Raw genomic sequence first — 23,352 nt, forward strand, 5'->3', positions numbered from 1 at the left:
ATCTCGGTCAGTCGACCCGTGGCACCTGGGTTTGCCCCGTGACCTCCTGCCAGCGGGCGTTCGACACTTCACGTGGCAGCCTCAAGGTGCACTTGGCCTGGCACAAGCGTCGTGGTGACGTCACCGCAACTTAGTGACGAATGGCGGTTGTTGTTGTTATGTATCTCCGTTTGCCCAAACTGCGCACACGCGCGATTCAAGGAGTGGAGGGGGCCGGTGGTGGTGGTGGTGGCTGACGGCTGTCTTCTGCTGTACCGAGCCGCGCGGCGACAAACGAAGAGGGGGTGTCGGGGGATCGGCAACTGAATGGCACGGCGAGTTTTTCAATCCGAGCTTGTGAAGAGTGAGGTTAAATTTCGATTTAAAGCTTTCGTGACTGCAGGGATTCATCTTCTTGGTTCTTTCGGTAAAGTCACGTAGAAGGGAAGTAATAAAATAATAAAAATAAAACATAATAAAATAATTCTCACGACGTTTCGGCCACAACGCAAGTAGCCTTCTTTCAGGTGAAGAATGAGTTTTTGAATCCGAGCTTGTGAAGAGTGAGGTTAATCCGAGCTTGTGAAGAGTGAGGTTAAATTTCGATTTAAAGCTTTCGTGACTGCAGGGATTCATCTTCTTGGTTCTTTCGGTAAAGTCACGTGGAAGGGAAGTAATAAAATAATAAAAATAAAACATAATAAAATAATTCTCACGACGTTTCGGCCACAACGCAAGTAGCCTTCTTCAGGTGAAGAATGTAACACTGCCAAGCTTGGAGCGTATATATAAGCTGGGTTGGAGGTGGAAGAAGAGCGCCTTGACAAAATAATTTGCATATCAAGAGGAATTTAGCATTTATGGGAAATGCGTAGGAGGTGGGTGGGGGGGTTTTCAAAGTCATATTATGTCCATGCATTATGCAGGATTAGCAGCATCAGAGGGAGGGGGTAGCATTAACAAAGGGAGGGAATGTTAATAGTATGTTCTTGCCTATACCTACGAATATACTGTGAAAGCACACCTGGGGAATTGCTGCGGTACACCTGGGGGCACTGGTGTGCCACAGCACGCCGGTTGCCAATCGCTGCCCGAATATAATCAGTCGGGTATAACCTTGTACTTGATGCACACTCACAATCCTGCATGAACACAGAGGCATTTTAAGAGACTTTAGTACATTAAGTGAGTTGCATTTTAATTTTCCAAAGCACTTCTGGTGTTAATCCAAAAATGTAAATTGAATTTATTTTGTACGGCGCTGTAATTTTATTTCACTGATGGATGATAATAATCTGCTGCATGTGGTTAAAGTGTCATTGCAGAGTTGTTAAAACATACGTACAACGAGTGCGCTTCGTGAAGGCTTTCGCATAGTTCTTAGAACGTTTGTGCCAAAGGTACGCACTCCGTTCTTGAGGTGTAAATATATTGATGGTCCTGGTTAGATTTAACAAAAACACCGATTCACGCTTTCGCATTGTGGTGAATATGGCGGCCTCGAGCGAGAGCAGGAGTCACGTGCCCGTCACAGTACATACAACAGGTAACATATACATGCAGAAGGTATAAGGGGCCGTCCATAAATGACGTCACGCACCTAGGTGGGGGGGGGGGGGTCAGACATTTGTGACGATGTGTGACGAGGGAGGGGGGGGGTTTGAGAAATGTGACGTTACATAAAATGCGCAACTTTAAATAATAGAAACAACACTATGGCAGAAGCCCTTACAACATGTACTGAATATAGACCAAAAAATTCTCACACAACGTGATTCAGTGAACATGTCACGAACTTAAGAATCAAGATTAATCAGCGAAGCTATGCATTTTTCGATTTAAAGCTTTCGTGACTGCAGGGATTCATCTTCTTGGTTCTTTCGGTAAAGTCACGTAGAAGGGAAATAATAAAATAATAAAAATAAAACATAATAAAATAATTCTCAAGACGTTTCGGCCACAACGCAAGCAGCCGTCCTCAGGTGAAGAACAGGTCTGTCGGAAAGACAGTGTCATTCAGACACTGTCTTTTTGTTATTTAATTATTTTCCTTCTACGTGACTTTACCGAAAGAACCAAGAAGATAAACTATGCATTGTTACATCCATACTATATTCCCAGTGTTGGGAGCACTGTTGACAAGTGGTTCTTCGGAAGTCCAGCTTCCCAGGAGAGGCACCGCTGCGTAGATATTGTATGTATGTTGAACTTCTCTCGCACCGTACGTAGCCAACCATGCTACTCGGAGGTGCGGGGGAAGGACAACAAACTAAACACAAACATTTGCCCGCGCATTCGAACAGCGGTATCAATGAATCCATCTGCAAATGTGAGCAAAAGAATAGAAAACTCGAAAAGGTGAAATGCGTTGCACCTCTTCTTGGTTCTTTCGGTAAAGTCACGTAGAAGGGAAGTAATAAAATAATAAAAATAAAACATAATAAAATAATTCTCACGACGTTTCGGCCACAACGCAAGCAGCCGTCCTCAGGTTATTATGTTTTATTTTTACTATTTTATTACTTCCCTTCTACGTGACTTTACCGAAAGAACCAAGACGATGAATCCCTGCAGTCACGAAATGCGTTGCACCTCTAAATAGAACCCTAAGCTCCCGCTAGTTTGGAGGGTTACTTTTCAAAAAGAATAAGTTTATTATTACGAATGACTTAGTGTTACCGATACATTTTGTACACGACTTAATGTAATCGTATATTCGGAATATTCACTGTAAAATATATCATTATAGTTATTTGATTGGTTGTATAATTACAGGACCTAATTTTTTTTATATTTCGTTGATGTAGGATTTGTGGCGTAACCTATATGAAGTGGTTGCTGCTTGTTCTCACATTAATCCCCACGACTGAAATAATAATTTCCTATTTGTTACTTTAACATTTTTGTAATAATAATTGTCGAATAAAAAAATTACATTCAAGCTAATCACATAGTAATCAACCAGTCCATGTCAAGTAATGTTAATGCAATTACGGGTACATACAAAAAACCCGTAGAAATTCATGTAATTCCTGGTACCTGCCTTTTATAATCGAGTAAAATGTAATGTATTGCTGTACTTAAGTTAGTCTCCAATATTGCATGGTTTTATTTTGGGTGTTACGATGCATCGATTCATCAATCACTATGAATTCAAAGTCGTGTGATATATGCATCTTCTAAATTGAAAACTAATTTCTTTTAAACTGCTTTTTGTGTTTATTTTGTTATCCTTTTCCTGCACTTCCGATGATCATGGTCGGCTATGTACATTGCTAAGTAAATTCAACAACATCAAAATAATACGTTTTTTTTACGTGTATACATTGTATGTAATGTGCTGGAGCCTGCCACTTTCACCACAATGTAAACAAAAATACAAATAATTAATTATTCAATCGAATTGTCGCCCTGAATTGTGACAATTCATTGCAACGCGACGAGAGGGAGGGGGGGGGGTAATAGAGGATGATAAGGGCTGTCATTGGGCTCATAGTTCTTACGCCTGTTCATTAACCCCAAGTAAGCGCAGTCACACAGACTGAACCCTCATAAAGCGGAGGAAACCTCTCTTTAAATGCACGGTCACTTTTGCATTCATTTTACTGTAAATATCATACATTCATGGCAGAGTATATGCATGTGTTGTTCAAAAAGGATAACATAAACATGGACCCACGAAGTAACAAGCATGCGGCCAAATTACTGGGAAATGCACCCGATCGCATCAGATCTCGGAGTCTAAGTGGGTTTACATTCATGGCAGAGTATATGCATGTGTTGTTCAAAAAGGATAACATAAACATGGACCCACGAAGTAACAAGCATGCGGCCAAATTACTGGGAAATGCACCCGATCGCATCAGATCTCGGAGTCTAAGTGGGTTTGAGCCTGGTTAGTGCTTTATCATGTTATACATATACTGTATATATGTATGAACTCCTCAAGCTATGTGTGTCGAGGATGATCCTGATAGCTTTTTCTGGCCACGTGCCACATTTAAAAGGGATGTCTGATTTCCCGAAGGGCATGCAAATGTGCTTTTCTGTAGGATCCAGACGAAAATATAAATTTGCTTGAAAAAACTGGCAATTTTCAAACAAAAATTGAATCGCAATAAGAGAGAGAGAAACAAAAGGCACACATCAAGAATACATAATTTAAATTATAGTATTTTTTTTAAACAACAAAAAATTCGTGAGATTGGTATAGGATTCAAGCAGTCTCGGACATGCAATGTCTTGTGTAAAAATGGAACACCTTCCAAATTTTAATTTTATCCTGCGATGCAAATAAAGAGTACGCTGGTCACATAAATTAAAAAAATCCCTCTACATTTGGTGAAAGAAAACCGAGAAGCTTGTGTTCTATTAATCAATCAGGTTTCAATGGATACAGTAATGAGAATAGTTAATATATTAAATTACACCTTAATTAACATGTTCCATATTTTTTGTTCGGTTCATTATGTTTGTGATTTTAATTTTCAGGTTCAATGTTGGGAGTCTGCTACAAATAATAACCAGATGCTGTTCCAAAGCACGTGATGTCGTATGGAATTAAACACGGAGTCATGCCATTAATATCAATCAAAGATGTTAACCACGTGAGAAGCAGTAAGAACAACACAATTCTGTTTTACAAGCAAAACTATTTCCGTTTTCACCATTTTGGTAAATATGTTAAACGTTCAGGTTCTCAATAGATATTTTCAAAATAAGCTATGTTTAATATGCAATGGCAGTGTCACTTATGGACGTGTTGAACAGAGTGCTTATTTTCAACAGAGGTCCTCAAGCGAAAATGGAAATTTCATATTGGTGTGTAAGATACCAATTTTGGACAACCAAGTTGATTTCCTTCAGCGTTCTTGTTATGTCCATCTCAGAGGGACGAGGGGCTTAGTCAACCCAACCAGGAGTTGGATTCTCACAATTCCATCGTAACATTGAATCAAATACGGTAATACAGTTGCATATGATAGTTCACACATACAGTACTGTATTGGGTTTAAAATAAGTTTTAAGTTATATATGTCGATATTTTTAAGTGTTTTTTCTTCTTCAAGTAATTTGACTGTTCTTTGTACCTTCACGAGCTGGTACTTTGCAACATAAGTTCACGTAAAACAACAGAAACAGAAGCTCACGTTGGTGTTTTGGGGTCTTTTCTTGTCGCATTGTGTCTCCTTTGCAGCGACAGCCTGTGGCGGTACATTACAAATGTCACCTTGTCAATGGGCATGAGAAGGGGCTATAGGGCAACCCAGCCTAGTCAGTATTTATGGTGACAGGTTTAGCTCTGCTTAAATAAATAAATAAAAAACACACAATGCCAACCAAAGCAAAATTAAGGCATCCGTACCCCTTGTGTCACATCTCCCGTATGAACACGCTTCTTCCCTTGCGGATTCTTCGTGCTGAATAAACCTGCGGACGGGCGCGGCAAAAAAAAAAGCAAATCTTAAACAGAAACGGCACTCCGCTCCAAAGTGATCGCTTAAATTGGCGGAGTGTCAAAATGACACATACCCGGTTGTATTCAGGGCAGCCCCCCCCCACCCCCCTTTCCCGGAAAATGCATTAGAGTCAGGGCAGACAGTCGTGAGCGCTTAATGAGAAATGACTATAAGAAGCCTCGGGTAGGATGCAGCCAAAGGGTATTAGTTTTTTTTTTCTTTCACCCAGACCGTTCTGTATTCAATCACCCTTTTGTGCTCTCCCTTATTAATTCATAATCTTTAACGCAACTGCTGCACGGTGATCACACTGGAGAGCTTGCTGCTGTTGCGATGGAAAGACAGATAGCAAATGCGGCAGGTTATTGAATGAAGATTCATATAGAGACATCGTAAAGATCTCGCAGTAAATAATTGGGAAAATTGCTCGCCATTTATCTTGGAAATGCTTCCATTTCTGAATCTTATTTCAGTTTTTTTTTAAAGACCACATTCTGTTCATCGCAATGTTTATTTATTTATTTACAGCATTGCCATTGGACTTAAGAATACGTTAAACACTTTGCTAAATTTAGTACTGATATGCTCGACAGATTATCAACTATTTTTTGTTGTTGAAAACACGTGTTGTTTGTCTTTTGTTTTTAATGATTATTTGAGAATGAGGAAATTACAATGAAGCTAACATTTTAAGGTTTAAACATCGTATATTTCATGACATTTTTATCAAACTAATTATGTTCGATAAAAACAAAATAAAAAACAACCCAGATCAAAGTGATTAATGTTGAAATAAGGTAATTCCACAAGCCATCAATTTGGTGGTGAAAAAATCTAAGACCCAAAATATGTTGTCACGAGTTTTGCTGAAGACATATGTAAACCACTTAAAATTCATAGCTATTATACACGTGCCATTTTTATACAAAGCCACATCACTTACCGACATCACATGCATCTCACTATTATTTATCTACATGCTCAAAGTGTAACTTGTTGTTATACATCCCTTCAAACTGCTATCGTTTGTGTGAACTCCATTGAAGAAAATTCTTCCTGCTTTTGTCTTAATTTGTGCTATGAATAAGGATCATTACCTGAAATGTCACCTATTATATATTTTAACTTGAGTTTTTTTTATTTGTGCCTTGAGCACCACTGCCATTGCAGTATCGACAAATAATTTGTTTATTCTTCATTATGCCTGATATATTATATTTTAAGAAATTGATCTTTTTTTCCTCCATATTAATGTTCTCGAAGATTTATTGGACAAATGAGATTGAGACTTCCACTTGCAGCTCTGACCCAGTCGCGTAAATTCCACATTCATATGCCTCCACTGGAAACCATTGTTGACTCCCCAAAGTGGTATTCATTTTATCAACCCTTGAGGAATGGTGGGCTGATTTGGCCCTTGACGGGGTTTGAACTCCCACCCGTATAGTAAAGTGTTCTGCTGAAGCACCGCCCTGCCAAGAAACAACTTTGTAATGTATTTTAAGGTTGTAAAACGTAATCCATATCTTGCTAATTATTGATATGCTGCACCAGCTCTATATACAAATGTATTTATAATATTTTCACACAGATGTATCAATCCACTGCTGGATCAGGGCCTTTCCACGCCATGTGCCCAATGAGGATTATTTGACCATACTTCACCACGCTGGTTCGTGCGTTCTACGCAGAACTTCGTGCCTTCTTTTAGCCCCGCCCCCCTCCCTCCCGATACGTCCCATTCATTGGCTACCACATTCTGATTAGCCCCTCCTCTCCTCCCCCTTAACTTGTATTTAAGAGCTTGCATCTTGAATCCTCGCCTCACTTGATGCAGCAAATCTGGCTGTGACAGTCCCACCTGATGACGGAGACTTGTGTTGCCTCCGAAACGTCGTGATTTTATTATTTTTTTTATTAATTTTTATTTCATTTTTTACCTACGTGACTTTACTGAAAGAACTAAGAGTATGGATGCTTGTGTTGCGCCCGAAACGTCGTGATATATTTTATGTTATACCTACGTGACTTTACCGAAAGAAACAAAGAGTATGGATTCCTGCAGTCACGAAAGCTTCAAATCAAGAATCAAGAGATGTGTTTTCACTCCTCCTTTCAAGCGCGCACTGCCTACTAAACCTGTGTTACGCATGGTGATGACCCATGCATTACCCAGGTTTATTCCGTCTTACTTTCATAGGTTTGAAGGAATGGGACGCATTACAGGGATGTCATGGGACCCTTTTTTAAATCCTTTATATTAAGTTCACTTGCTTGCTCGCTTAGGACCGTGCTAATCTTTCGGTCGTTTTATAACCCACTTCCCGTGATCCAATCGAGCTGACATTTTCCACACAGACTCGTTGTGCGTGACAATTAATGTTCGTGAAAATGTTTTTTCCAAAATTTTACACTTTTTAGGACAAAAATATTATATTTAATTACCAATTGCTTAATGCTGCCATGCAATCATCTGACCCATAGGTGGCAGCCATCTCAAGCCAGAGGACGAGAGGACTCTAGCCGCCACGCATATAAAGGATTTATAGTGAAAAACTTAGTTTTTACGGGTTATACTTGTTTCCGGTACCTTCTGGCATTCTCTGGTCTGACACTGGTGAGACTAGGCCATAAAGAAGGCAGTCTCTGGTGCAGGTCAATTAATTAAAAAGACAATACCCTCTATTATCAGAGCATGTTTATTTGCATGTTCACCACAGGTACGTGTGGTTAATGCAGACTTGATCCCTTGCTAATGGTATCGATGTGTTGTTTGAACATCTTAACATCTGTTTTATTTCCAGGAAGGGTAAAACCTATTCTTATTTTACATTCCAGATAATGTATTTAAATACACACACACACAGAGGACAGTATGTTTAGAGACTGCTAACAAAAGGTAAGTTAGGTCTGCAATGTAACATAATACACGAGATAAAAAGGTATACATGTATTAACAACGTGCCATTAAATAACAAGGCAACAAGCAATTACCGAAATAAACCGTGTGATCCCTTGAAGCGCCAGGAGATTTGAACCATTCTGCTGCTCGCGTTATCTCTTCGTGTTACGGAGTAACGTAACATGCAGATGAAGCAATGATCTTGTGTGTCTGCAGCTACACCACAGCTCCGCGACAGATTAACTTTTTAACGGACATAAAACCAGACAATTAGTGTTATACCTCGCGGGATAGGCCAACAGACGTTTAATCCAGAGCTTTGATGGATAAGCCATTTTTCATCTGCACCCTGCTGAACTGAGCAGAAAAAGAGAGCGAGCCCAGCCTTGTACAAAGGACAAATCGGTAATTTATTGACAGTGTTCGCAAAGTCACGGATACAGTATTTTCTCGTTATCTCTCGTGTCCAATTTGTTTGCGATAAGAGAGTATAATTATGCGTGGAGGAATGAGGATGTTCCGTATTACACGTAAAAATTATCTTTCAATGAAGATTGAACAAGGTGGCCACTCTAAATGCTAATGCCTTCAATAAAAGAACAGAAAAAACATTACCTGATCCTCAATGCAGGTTGCTCAGGAGCTAAGGGCTACACAACTGGCTGCTGTAAATTTCACAGAGGCCGATAAGCCTTGTTTAAAAAAAAAATGATTGTAAGTGCCCTGTAAGGTGTTATGATGTGTTAATAGGGACAATATACACACGTAATAAAATTGGAAATGCTACATTGGTTGCCTAGTAATTGGATGCAGAGTAAATGCCACGCAATTCTTTAAAGTGTGTATTGCTTCGTATCAGTGTCTATGATATTATGGGCTTTGTGCTGGTGCGTGTATGCAAATACTCACAATGAATATGTATGAATGCATTTGCATACCGTTTTATATGGAACATATAGCATTATTTATTAATGCATTTGGCGACGGCGCGTTTGTGCAGGGGTTAGTGCACCGCGCTATGCACCTGGCGACCTGAGTTTGATTCCTGGCGACCTGAGTTTGATTCCTGGCGGCTGCCGACAACCCAGGCGAGTGACATGCTTGCCTCCCACTTCACCGATCCGTACTGCCCATTGTGGCGAAGTATGGTGACAACCCCTGATGACCGACACGGCATGGGGAATGCCTTCATCTAGCAATTCATTGATGAAGGACCGTACATACAAGGGAGGATACTTTTGTTCAGCCTTGGTAAGCTGCGATTGCACCAATATATTTTTACATAAACACATACATCTTATAACATGTATACGCAGGCATGCATGCATACGTGGAAAACTATAAAACCAAACTAATCCGAATTATCTTGCAATTACTGTAAACAACGCAAGTGATTTTCATTCAACGTTCGCATTGCTAATATTAACTCAACTGCTGAATAGCCAATAGTCCAATTTAGTAAACATTGTCACCAGGAAGGATGCTCGAGATAGGGCCATCCGTTTTAAGATATTAACTAAACTAATTTTTATTTCAACAGGTAAAGCCCACTGAGCTATGAGTTCTTTTTCACGAGTACATCGAAGTGGCTTATATCATCACACGCGGGAATTTATAGTGGCAGCCAAATAATCCAAAACGAATGTTCCTACATCGTGAGAAAAAATAAAAATAAACCGGTGGACCCGCAGAAGAATCCATGCGACCACCGCGGAGATAGAGATAGAGAGAGAGAGATATATCACGTGATCCTCCAAATATGCAGCAGGCATCGTCAGGGTCCGGGATCGAACCCACGGACATCCTTGGTAGCAGGCGAGCGAGAACAACATCTCGTCACCGCGGTGCCCCAAGATAGCACGCGTCAGGATTATTGCTTGCGGGAATATTGCACCGTGCGGTTTCTCTGCTGGCGAAATGTGAGAACGATTGCCTTGATTAATGTCATCAAGTAATAGGTCTTTAATTAATCAATCAACTTTCTTTTTTCTCCCAGTCTGCACTCGATCTGCGTCTCTGTATCAGCATACGCCTGTGCCATTTACATCTCAAGAAGCTGTTATCAGGCTGTAGTCAAGTAAGAAAAATAATCTCCCTGCTCCGATGAGCGTGGGTTAGTGCTCAGCTCCTCTGGAGTTGTCCGCAAGATATTTCCGTGACATCTCATGGGGACCGCAATTTCCGTCGGCATCGGAAGAAGCGCAACCCGATGACAAATTGACTCGTTCAGATAGGGGACAAACGCAACAGATTCGTCAATAACGAGAACAAATTCTACAGTAAGGCAACGTTTTGGGAAATGTGCGATGTGCTTTGTAGGAGGGCCATTGCCCAGAACGTCGTCTATTATATAGAAAGTTTTCCTTTGAAGGCAGTGTTATTGAGGACCGTGTTGAGTTGTTGTTGTTGTTGTTGTTTGTTAATTGTGATTGTGTTCCACGGCCAACGCCGTAGCATCACAACATTAGATCATCTTTCATTCAGAAATATGTTTGTATCATGGTGGAATGATGTTCTCTAGTTCTCTATTTTCACCGTCACGTGACGGTGACCAACTGCAACACATATGCCGTGTTCACTGGATGGTCAAACTATTCAACAATGATGCCAATTTCTCCAAAGGACAACTTCTGTTGACTTAAATTTCGAATTAAAGCTTTCGTGACTGCAGGGATTCATCTTCTTGGTTCTTTCGGTAAAGTCACGTAGAAGGGAAATAATTCTGTTGACTTCCCACAGAGTGGTTAGGGGCCGTCCATAAATGACGTCACGCGATTTTGGACGATTTTTGACCCCCCCCCCCCTCGTCACATGACGTCACAAAAAGTCAGACCCCCCCCCCTCAAATATGACGTCACAAAGCTCTGCCCCCCCCCCAAACCCATATTTCTATTTTGAAAATAAAACATGCTTCATATCGCTTTAAACTATTGTCATTGTAGTGCGTATTTGATGTGGTGCTGCACTCTGACTTTGTAGGAGTGTTGTTATAACAATTAGTGTTGTTATAATAGTTCTATATTTATTTAAAGTTGCACATTTTTACGTGACGTCACATTTCTCAACACCCCCCCCCCCCCCCTTGTCACACATCATCACAAATGTCGGACACCCCCCCCCCCCCTATGGACGCCCCTTACCTATTTTACTTACCCGAAAGGAATGGTGGGCTGATTTGACCACCATGGTTTGTGTTTATATCTCGATGCGATTACAATAAAGCTGACCTTCCTCCGCACACTTTGATCAGCACGGTTGGCTACGTACGGTGCGAAAGAAGTTCAATATACATACGTTCTCGAGCTAGAGCATCTGACTCACAAGTGGATTGTTGCAAGTTAAAATCCCACACCCGATGATTGGGATTCGATTGTTCGTGGTTCTCCAATTTTGAATAAAATACCCGATTAACAACTCAACAATGCATGGATTCACGTATTAACATTCATTCTTAAGCTCGCAGTGCATGCATTGAATCACGTGTAATCATCAATGTGTTTCAATTCATACACATGGTGTATAAATTTCGATTTAAAGCTTTCGTGACTGCAGGGATTCATCTTCTTGGTTCTTTCGGTAAAGTCACGTAGAAGGGAAATAATAAAAATAAAACAATAAAATAATTCTCACGACGTTTCGGCCACAACGCATGACGGCTGCTTGCGTTGTGGCCGAAACGTCGTGAGAATGATTTTATTATGTTTTATTTTTATTATTTTATTATTTCCCTTCTACGTGACTTTACCGAAAGAACCAAGAAGATGTACAGTGGTTGTCTTCTTGGTTCTTTCGGTAAAGTCACGTAGAAGAGAAATAATAATACTATTTTATTATTATAATAATATTTTATTATTTCCCTTCTATTATTATAATAATATTTTATTATTTCCCTTCTACGTGACTTTAGCGACAGAACCAAGAAGACACATGATGTATGTTGTATGTAAAATGGTTTCGTGTGACCCCTAGAGCCACTAGAGGCCGCTCCATTCGTCACGACGTAAAGATGCCATTGCATCCCAAGGGAAGCAAACACATCAATGATCATCTTCGTCATCACGATCCATGTGGGTATATTGCCCGGAGGCGTCCACTGCACATTACGTCATTTGTTGTTTCCACTTTTGTACAGGGGCGGTTTCTTCATTAGGGCGATTGGGCGACGCACCACCAATGTCATTCAACCACAGAGTCACGCTAGCCGTCACTGTGCCTCTGGATATAGTCCAATCAGCGTCATGTCACGTTCTGTGGAGTACTGCCTCTTTTTGGGCGATTTCACTCCGGCTGAGAATCGCCCCGAGTGGCCCCATAGACTTACATTCAAAGATGTTTTTTTTCGAACGGCGGGCGCTGCAATGCATTCTCTATGGCTTCCGGGAGGGCTCGCCCTAACGTGCTTACGTCATCATACGTAAGCACGTTTCATCCAACAATATAATTTGTCGCCACCTAGTGGAATCTTTAATAAAATAAACTTGAGTGGATTGTATTAATAGTGAGTATAGAAACAAACAAGATGTATTGTAAGAGTCACTTTATTTTTCATTAATATTAAAGAAGTGTAGTTTCCTTTACATGCTTAAGCTGTTAATTTATCCATTGCATGGGTGGACCTTATCCTTATCAATCATCCAGACATTTGCCCCCCCTGAGAGATTTTGCAGGAGCCGCCACTGCTTTCGTATGTCTTGTGCCAAAGTAGTTGCCACATTTTTCTGGCACCGATCTGTTCTGATGCCGTCATCAAGGCATTCTCTGTTGGGTCTTTCTCTCTTTCCGGTTGCTTAAATGTTTTTTTTTCCGAATAACAACAACAACAACACGCTCTTAATATTCCAGTTGTTGTCCATCCGACATACGTGTCCAGACAGTGCCAGCTTCTTTCTCATCACTGCCTGCATCATCAGGTCTTCTTGTATATGTAGCGAACCGTTTCCTTCAGTCAATTATACACAAAGTGATTCAATGCATGTAGTACTGTACGAATATTAATAAGAATGTACATTAATTTGTAAGGCACCTTGCACTAATGTCTCAAGGCGCCTACTGTGAGCCCAAGTCATCAGTAGTACGGTCGTCTGCCTGCCATTGAAACAAAACGTCTAGCACGACGTGCTTTGCTCAAGTGGGAAATAATCTTTCGATTCTGGTTTGACGAATCGATACATCGTCACCCACATCGAGTAGACATTGGGTGAATTGTGCATAGACATGGAATGGATTGTGCATAGACATGGGGTAGATTGTGCATAGACATTGAATGGATTGTGCATAGACATGGAATGGATTGTGTATAGACATGGAATGGATTGTGTATAGACATGGAATGGATTGTGTATATACATGGAATGGATTGTGTATAGACATGGAATGGATTGTGCATAAACATGGAATGGATTGTGTATAGACATGGAATGGATTGTGCATAGACATGGGGTGGATTGTGCATAGACATGGAATGGATTGTGCATAGACCACCATACGTTCAGTCCCACCATAGTCTGCCCCCCCCCCCCCCCCATCATCAACATCCGTCAATAACGTGCGTGGAAGAAGCCGTGGGTTTCAATTCATACTGCGTTCTATGTCAAATCGGTGCTGACAAAGGCTGTGTTTAAAAGCGTCAATTTGAACGCTATACCGCATTTGGCGAATAGGTGGCACTAGAAACACACTGTAGAGTGGATTCGCTGAACTTTATGGGAACTAAATGGAGTGGAGCCAATAATACATTCAGCATACCCCCCTCCACCCCCGAACACTCAATGCTGAAATGAGAAATATCTCTTTTATATAGGCCTTTAAGTCAATATTCTTTACAATGCAATTTGCTGACAGCATAAGTGCGACCATTATTTAGGCAGATATAAGGGTTTGGCCTTGTGCTCTCACTACTCTACGATTCTCTGTTACGTTTCCCTTGCAGATCCACTCGGCCAAAACTAAAAACCGAGTCCACACCCTCGAAACACTCCGAGTGAAATTGTCAACGAGTATCGTCGAGAAAGAAATGCCGATGGGCGATCGATCGATCGATCGATCGATCGATCGGGTTGCGGTGTCGGCCACCGGTTTCTGCGAAATATGAAACGCATATTCGTGGTAGATCAAATTTTTGGGATTTGAAGTTGCTTGGATGAAGGAAACCATCGCCTCCAAGACCGGTGACCGGTGAATCGGGAGTCGCGCACAACGCAAGGTTCTGCTGCGTGGAGGAGTCGCCTTAGACGATTTCAGTTTAACCTTTCCTTTTCCGTGGTCAGCTATTTTTTTTCTCATTTTATGTTCAGACGGGGCCAATTGCAATGGAAGGCACCCTCTGTTTCACCGACATTGCGCAAATCATTGTTAAATAACCCCTCACCCCCTCCCAAAATATAAAGGTCAGAGCCGATGTCTTCCACGTGGCGACGCTCATCGTGAGCCAGTGGTGGAAATTCCACATTCGCATAGCCGAGGCCAGACTCTCCAGCAGTCAAACAATGTGGACGTGAGTTAAAGCGGTACAAGTTCAAGTTCATTTATTAGGTATAACCCTGTGAGCCATTCGGCTCTTGAATCGGATGCAACCGCAACAAACAAAAAACAAAAACATGAACAAAAAACATCTTAAAGTGAATATGTGACTAAGTGCAAACAGAAAATCCAAGAAAAGACAGCAAAATATTGCAGAAAAAAACACCGTACACCAACGCAGTGTGCAAAAATCCCAGTGGGATGCAAGTCAAACAACAACAACAACAACAACCACAAGACAACTTAGATTAAGGCCATCAGTCTAACTCTGTACTACAACAAACAAACATGGCACATTTCATTAAAACCCCAGAGAGGCGGGACTTTAACTCGCAACCTTCTGTTTTACGTGAATCTGTCGGTCAGCGAGCAAGGGCAAAAAGAAAGGGGTGGACCGCACAAAAAGCGCGGAGATATTCCAGCTCCACTTGACAATGGGTACCCCGGTCCCATCGTCGCATTGTTACGAGCATCGCACAACAGGTGCCAGCGATGGGGGCGCCTACATATGTGGGGCGGCTTCCCAACTCCACGGGCAGCTCGAACGACGATCCGCTATTATGTCGCGTTGCCCTTCTTCTCCTTTAATTCCGAAGCTGAGCGTGCAAGTGGCCCAATAAATAAGGAGCCGGTCATGAAAGAGTTGGTGGCGAGGGGAGCATTTGTCTCAAAATACAGGCGAAACTCGACAGACGTCAGGTTATGGGACTGTCAAACTCAACAGATGCAGCACGTGCTGGCTCGCTGAGTTACATTCGACCTTTGACATCGGCAGATCGGCAGATGCGGCAGTGGCCACGAATCTATAAGGTTTAAGATCGCCGACTTTGAGAATGCGCAAGCTGCCCCTCACCACCGGCGCATCCAATTACCGCGCCACGATAAATCACAGCTCCGCCAGCGAAATATGTTCACGGAAGAATTAGCACAACTGCTGTTCGTGAGCTGCTGTTGTTGTTGTTATTGTTGTTGTTGTTGTGAACAGAAGATGCCCTGATATTGGTCAGCAGCTACAGGTAAGAGATGAGATGTTGGTTTTGTAAGGGTTGGCCAACGATGTTTGTTCATTTTTGCAGCCTACCGAATAAAAGTTGTGCCGATTTAAAGCTTTCGTGACTGCAGGGATTCATATTCTTGGTTCTTTCGGTAAAGTCACGTAGAAGGGAAATAATAAAATAATAAAAATAAAACATAATAAAATAATTCTCACGACGTTTCTGAATGCTGTCTTTCTGACAGACCTGTTCTTCACCTGAGGACGGCTGCTTGCGTTGTGGCCGAAACGTCGTGAGAATTATTTTATTATGTTTTATTGTTATTATTTTATTATTTCCCTTCTACGTGACTTTACCGAAAGAACCAAGAAGAAAAAAGTTGTGCCGTTATTTGGATACTGCATTCTGGTTATTTGAGTATCAACTATTGGCAAATATCACATATCACATATATATTACAATGTACGGTGGCAAATGTTATTTTTGTAGAAATGTGTAAATCTGAGAGACTTGCAACGAAATCCATGTTTGTGATATCACTTGACGCTACCACGTTCGTGCTGCCGACCCTTCATCAATCCGCACTGACCAGCATGGTGAAGCATGGTCAAATAACAATGATGATAACCCACATGGCCCTCATCCAGCAGTGGATTGACAACATTTCTGTGCATGTACTGGACGTAATAATGTAAAAAAATATATATCGTCAAGTTACAAATAATTACACATGATATTTGTAAAGATATGAGATACACTCATTGCTAGTGCTTTGTATTCTCATTTACAAACGGTTATTGCCTTGAACCTGTCCATAAAAGCATGCACGCATTGCCAGCAGTGCTGTTTTACTGCGTTACACCGTCAACTATTCTTGAAAAGGGTAATAATGTGTTTTATTCTGTTGCCACATTCACAGACAGACTACACCGCGTGGGAGCAAACAGAGGAGGACTGCCTCTTGTGTATTGCAGCTGTGCCAGCAAAACCCAGAGGTCATTATATATATTATTTTAGCCTCACCGAACCGTTCGATTTACTATTATGGGTATATCGTTGGCCGTTTCGATGTTTGTCTGACGAAAGATCACACTGGCTGCAGTTACCAATCTCTCTCTCTCGCTGCGTCTTTCCGTGCGGATGCCATTTGAGAGTTAATGCCATCGTGCCGACCCACGGCACAAAAGGAGAGGAGCGCCAAGGGCACGCGCACAATAGGCGGTCAGAGCTCTCTGCATTTGTGGAAACCTCTTTTATGTCCTGCTGTTGCGTCGGCCGCTATTTGGATAGGCGAGAACGCTCCAGAGTTTTAATTAAGGATGGAAACATTCAAATCATCCCCTCCTTCCCTAACCCCCCCCACCCCTAACCCCCCCCCCCCCTTCTTCCACCCAGATTCACTCTGGGAATTGGATGAATTGTCGTGATTCATAATTGCAGTTCAATCCAAGAATCAAATTACTTTTTTATTTAACGTACGTTTGGCTTCGGAATCGATAATAATCAATTAATGTATGCATCGTTACACTTCTAGTTTCAATCAAAGATGGATGGATATATGCAGTTTGTAGAACAATTCCCCCCCGCCAAAAAAAAAAAATTACTTTTCGTCAAAAGAATTCATAGCAAAAATATGCTCCAAAAGCAAGAAAAGAGTCAGTGTGCTACCACGAATAGACCAATCGTCGGTGGAAATTCCACATTCTCATGGCAGGGGTCAATCACTCCATAGCATGACCGCAATGACTTCCCAGAAAGTGGTGTTTATTGTATCTGATGATTGTGTTGAATTGACTTTACGACCATAATTTCAGTTCGCAACCTTGAATCTCAATGCCACCCCAGTCGCTTGCACCGCATGCAGGATACAAAACAGTCACATATACTGTCAACGTTTTTCGTTTATTTTATTTTTTTAATATAAATTTACTCTCGCCAGACACGAAGGTTCTAAAAGGTCAAAACAAGTCAGCGTTAGGCGTATTTATTTTCCTCGCACAATAATCAAATTTAGGGAGGGAGGAACAAAAAAAAACATCGCACCCTACTAACGTACATGAATTTGAAAGCTTCTTAATTGGATGTGACAAAGGAAATTGTTCCAAACACAGTCCAAATCCAATCACTCTGCTCTCACCTGTGGCTGGCCTCGGCCAATTGTAAGTGCACTAGAAACCATGTGACGGATTGTATTGCCTTTGAAACTTGGATCGGCCAACTACTTAGATATTTTTTTTATCAACTCATGTATGTATGTTTGCATGTTGAACTTCTTTCACGCCGTACGTAGCCAACCGCGCTAATCGGAGGTGCGGGGGTACGACAACAACCCGAACACAAAAAGCAGTTCTAAAGAAATTAGTTTTCAATGTAGATGATGATTTAAAAGTTGACAGCTCCAATGGCTTCCTAGTATCGGAGGGAAGAACATTCCAAACGGCTGCATAAGCTTATCTGTAAGCGCGCGATGCAGTGACCGTCTTAGTGCGATGACTTGGCAAAAATCTGTTGTGGGTATGAACGTTTGCATGAAAAGGCGACTCACAAAAGCAATGTCTGTCTGTGATAAGATTTTACAAAATAGCACTTCGACCCATCAGGCTTTCTACTTTCGGGTTTTTCCGATGTAATTTCAAGATACGGTATAAATGTAACGATTGGACACGCTATTACACTTTGCATCACAATAAATCGTATCGTCTCGTGCATCAAATTGCTTCTGGGTGGTAATGCCTGACGCAAACAGTGGCCAACGGTGCCATCGCTTCTCTATGCATCTCGAAGCGAAGTGTGTTTGCAACGTGCTTTTTGTCGTAAAGCATTTGACTCATTGGGACATTGTCTTTGAGTGGCAGGTTGCTTTGTTGTCCTGCCCCCGCTGCTGCCCTTCCCCCCCGCACCTCCGATGAGCAGGGTTGGCTACGTACGGTGCGAAAGAAGTTCAACATTCTTACATGATGAAAAAAATAGCAACTGTTTAGAATTCACGTACAGTATTGATTCAAATGCGTGCTATTTATTCAAGTGAAATGTTGATTAAAACACAAGCTATACATCCTTCCAAATAAACGTATTCTTCTGGCAACATGATAAACATTTATGTACAATGTATCATTTACGTATATTTTTGAAGGCAGCTAGAAATTGTTTTAATCCGCAATAAGCTACACGTGACATATTTCATCTAATCATAGATGGTTCTAATCAGGATGAAACTGTAAATCAGTGCATGAATCACAGCACATGAAACCGGTGGTGCCATCGGAGGAGATGCAATTTTGCATTTGAAAACATTTACCCGGTAAACATGGAACGTCAGGCCAAAGTCGGGCCAACGTCGGTTTTAACCACATGCCAACGTTCAACCAACGTTGCATGTTTACTTGGCGGTTACTCAACTTAAAACGAATGAAAGTTGATTCATTCATTTATATATCTGTTTAAAAAAAATAACCATATTGAGTGATTGTCGGAAGCAGCTGTCTTTGGGAGTGGACTCAGATGATTTTGGGGATGGAGAGCCAGGAAAATATTGAATGAGAAATGTAACTGATTGTGTTTGAAACCCTTCACGTGTGTATCACGATTGGTGGGAGATGCGTCGGGGCCTTCGAACTGAAGTCCTATTTTCTCGAAAACCATCTCCCCCTTGCTTAGTATTAGTTTAGTGAGCCGTCTATAAATGGATCGCCCTATATTAATGCTGCAACCTCATGGAAGCGTTCGTCAGCTGCCAGCTTGGGCCTCACTGCTGGCACGTGCCGGGTGGACTAGGAACGGTGACCTAACCGCTCCCACGTCCTACCCCCGCCCCTCGTGTGACAGATTGTCTGCGTGGCAGAGCCATGAATCTATCTTGGGGGATTGATTGGGTGTTTGACATGCAGAGACACAACCCGTAATTTCACTTGCGTTCTGGGTAATTGCACAGATGTGCTTTTCGCTTGTTTTTCATCATTGCTTGCACGTTTACGGCTGCTGCTCTTTTGCGTTCACTCGGTTCGGCTCACGACATTTGATTAATTAAAATGTAATAGTAGTTATAATAATAATGATCAGAGCAGCAATGTTCACGGCAACGATGGTCAATAAAGCCATGGCAATTGTTTCGTTCGCTGAATTATTTTGCCCTGTTCATTTATACATTTACAATTTAGGTTTCGTGGGCGATTATTTGCTTGTCTGTCTGCTATATTGGGGCGGAGCAGCGCAGTGTTTCGTGCACTGCGTTATGAGCCTTCGTGATTTGAGTGAAATTTCTAGCCCAAGGCTAATATCAGTGGCAGTTCTGCGACCGCTTTTTGCCAATACACATTGACCAGCGTGGCGAAGTATGGTTCAACAACCGCCATGGCCGATACAGCACGGGGAGGGCTTTCATCCAGCAGTGGACTGACAAAGCACTAGGAACGATCATGTTTTAATAATCGTTTAATACCATGCCATCTGGTCAGTAGGCACTGGTTAGTAGAGTTGGAGACTCACAATCAAAAGGTTTTGGGTCTCTTTTTCTGCAATTAGCTCCGGCTGCTTGAATTGCAGCTTCTAAAAAGAATTACGTTCACGATAGCTAATTAGAAAGAACAAAAAAAACAATCTTTTAAAAATGAAATTTCATTGCGACAGTAGACAGGACAAATGAATCGCGGCCAAATGAAGTATGAAATAAAGAATATCAAATCTCAAATGTTGTGCACTGCGTTTACTTTAGGAAAGTGATGGGGACATTTTGGATGCACTTGTCTGAGATGGTTATTTATACGCATGCCACATAATCCGCCCTGTCTTGAATGCAGAATGCTAATGGCGCGCATAATTTATTAGAAAAATGTTCAGGGTTCAAGTAGCTCGTAATTAATGCACTGCTCTGCCATTATTAAGGTTGCCACACACTCCATCTGCACATTCGCAGTTTCATGAATTTGGAAGTCACATGCCAATTATAATCAGACACGTGGTTCATTTTGATGGGTTTGCATGTTGAACTTCTTTCACACCGTACGTGGACAAGCGTGCTAGTTGGAGGGTTTCTTTCCCGGTGTGAGAGAAGTGACCAAAATGTTTAGGCATTTGGAGAGAAATTTGAGCGCGCGAGGGAATTTCAATGGAAATGAGCTTGAGGTGTGCCTTAAACGCGGATGGTGGCTGCATGACAGGGCAGAGAAGTTTACTGGTATATAAAAAAACACAACAACTGAAAGCGTTGAATGAGGAATGCGGAGACGGTAAGAACTGGAAAAAAAATGGGTCAGAAGAATTGCTAAAGGTGCACAACAACCTCTAGACAACGAACGGAGATGCACTGCGCTAAGCACACACCAAGACGATTTTGATTGTAGGCCACGGCTAACCTCAGGGGTAATTGAGATCTGGTCTTACCCTGAGCCCTCTCTTCCTTCAACAACCTGCACTGACCATCGTGGTAAAGCATGATACATATCACTCCTATGACTGACATGACATGGGGAAGCCTTCATACATATTTCTCATTTGATTGATACAAACACAATTGTAAATACTATTATAATTATTATGGAAGTTAAACCACACATGCTTTAACTTTTGGCTGATCTTACGATTCCGTTAGTACTGTACGTGTGGTTCTCATTACCTATGTTCGTAAGTCGCACATTAACTGACTTTCTTAAGATACCGGTATATAATGTGCATTAGTCGTGGCAGCTCACATCAGAGTATGCGCGTGCGTTGTGTTAGACTCGGATAAATCATTGAAGTTGGACCGTGATCAAAGATGACGAGGAAGAGAGCAGGTCAGAGGGCTTTTGGAAAGCTGCACTTCATGGTGAAAAGCAACGTATAGATGCGGCTAAAGAAGAAGGGTTTCAACCAGTGTGTATCCCCCCTCACCCCCCCCCCCATCATGATTGATGATTGGGAAATATGGACAATGTCAGAGTAGATGGAACAAACGTTGAAAAAAGCGCACGCGGTATGCAGACGTGCGTGCCTGGAATCGCATTAAGGGACCGAAGAAGGAGCATGTGGATTGGGGAATATAGGTGCACGCAAGTTAATGACATCATTTAAACTGTTGAGAAAGTAATTGGGGTTGGGCAGGAGAGGTCACTGGAAGAGACGATGGCTGGTGGTCGAGACTAATGAATCAGAATATTTATTTAGACTCGAGGAATCAGAGGTCCAATGTGACAGAGTGGCAGCCAAAGTTGGACTTCCACCGCAAGAGATGGAGCGACAGAAATTCGCTCCGCGTGCGCCCGCTAAATGGACCGCTGCATCATTATTCTTTGGTTCTTTCGGTTAAGTCACGTCTAAAGATAAAATAATACATTAAAATAATAGCAAATTACGACGTTTCGATTGCAACACAAGCAATCATCATCAGGCATTCGCCAAGAGAGACGACTAACGGAGAGGACTTCGTCCGTCAGTAGATTGATCATGGCTGCAAATGAAGATGGTTGGGGGGGTGGGGGGGTGGAGTCAGTCTATCCATCGAATAGGCACACAGTAACGGTAACGATGGCGATATACGTCTGTGAACACCATGGGTAATCAACGACCGCATAAACGGACAATGTTGTTTTACAAAGATGGAAATTATGCGTGCACCAGCATACATTTGCCAAGAGCGTGTACCTGAATGTGCATAACCGTTTACCATACAACGTTTCCATCTTCTCCTTTACATTCGATTCAATTTTTTTTGCACTTACATGTTTATATATGTAGGCACACACACACACAAACATGTGGTCCACAAGCCATCAGCGGGGTAATATAATGCTAGGCAATATCCAGGAATTGTGCTCAGAAATTGCAGCAAATGCCAGCAATATATGTCCAATGTGCACACTATATCTGCAAAGGAATGGAGTAATTGGTGAGCTCACCATGAATGCAGCAGCAAGGAAGAACACCTACATCTGTGCGTGGTAAATGTTATTATTGCTCGCAACCTGTGCCTCGCATGACCTGGAATGACCTGAAATTACATGAAATGCCCAGTATCTGTAATGAAGTGTCTTTCTTGAGCAAAGTAACGTTATGTATTGTGCTGTGCCGTTAGTGTAGCTGTTGTAACACAAATTCATCACGGCAGGAGACCCTACACATGTAAATGAGATAACGCTTCTTAACTACGTATTGTGCCAAAAACATTGTGTACAGTATATGGCTAAGCAACTACACGTATTGTATGTGCTTTGAACCCAGTGACCTGAGTTCAATTTCTAGCTGTGGCTCACATAAGTCGCATGCGGTGTATTTGATGACTAGTAGAAGTACCCGGCGTTGCCCGGGTGAAAAATATATTTCTTAATAACCTTACATATATACACAGATGGGCTGCTACCCCTGCCCCCCCCCCCCCCCCCCCCCCAGCCACGATCTCCTCGGCCGCTGTGCAGTAATATGTACGGCCTATAGTGTGGTGGGGTGTCGAGGCCTAGTACCGTGCAGAGCCTCCGGCCTCGCCTAAATTGCCCACCCGGCTGAGGCTGGGTACTGGGGCTGTTCC

At 41.9% G+C, this 23,352-nt stretch overlaps 1 long non-coding RNA gene across 1 annotated transcript; it reads right to left on the bottom strand.

Moving 5' to 3' along the window:
• Window positions 1-5,128: 5,128 nt before the first annotated feature.
• LOC133341308 (uncharacterized) lies at window positions 5,129-8,659 on the bottom strand. Its single transcript, XR_009755030.1, has 3 exons — window positions 8,433-8,659; window positions 5,345-5,409; window positions 5,129-5,183 (listed from the first exon to the last, which is right to left on the bottom strand). It is a non-coding gene; the product is annotated as an uncharacterized LOC133341308 (long non-coding RNA).
• Between the last annotated feature and the right edge of the window lie 14,693 nt (window positions 8,660-23,352).

The sequence above is a fragment of the Lethenteron reissneri genome, chromosome 11 (assembly GCF_015708825.2).
Source record: "Lethenteron reissneri isolate LAM-NWPU_2019-01 chromosome 11, ASM1570882v1, whole genome shotgun sequence".
Classification (NCBI taxonomy): domain Eukaryota; kingdom Metazoa; phylum Chordata; class Hyperoartia; order Petromyzontiformes; family Petromyzontidae; genus Lethenteron; species Lethenteron reissneri.